Here is a 349-nt window from a genome sequence, read left to right as displayed (position 1 = left end):
AAACAGTTATGAAATACTATATGGCAGTAAAACAAGAATACAGTTTAAAAGGAGTGATTTGTAAAATATCCATAAAGAAAAGAACATCTGATTACAGTTGTGATTCATATGGGTGTTGAGAGATGTATCCATAGATCTCTTAATGTTGCTCTCAAAGTGCACCAGATTGATGATTTTTAACTTCAATATTTAAAAAAAATCTTCCTGGGGGAGCATCTCCCCAGACCCTCCTAGAGGAGGTGAGGACCCCCTAGAGGAGGTGAGGTCCGCTCCCCACTCATAAAAAATAGCACTTTACCCCTGCCTATATGCCGTGAGCTGATTATCGAGCCTTCATTGTAACAGTTGC

The 349-nt window shown here is 39.5% G+C and overlaps 1 protein-coding gene across 1 annotated transcript in view; it reads right to left on the bottom strand.

The window, feature by feature from the left end:
* The window catches only part of LOC104962088 (homeobox protein PKNOX1), a 5,192-nt gene that overhangs the window by 612 nt on the left and 4,231 nt on the right, over positions 1-349 (bottom strand). The gene's annotated exons all lie outside the window — the stretch shown is intronic.

The sequence above is a fragment of the Notothenia coriiceps genome, unplaced genomic scaffold (assembly GCF_000735185.1).
Source record: "Notothenia coriiceps isolate Sejong01 unplaced genomic scaffold, NC01 NC01_scaffold00034308, whole genome shotgun sequence".
Lineage (NCBI taxonomy): Eukaryota > Metazoa > Chordata > Actinopteri > Perciformes > Nototheniidae > Notothenia > Notothenia coriiceps.
This window is presented reverse-complemented; position numbering and strand designations above follow the sequence as displayed.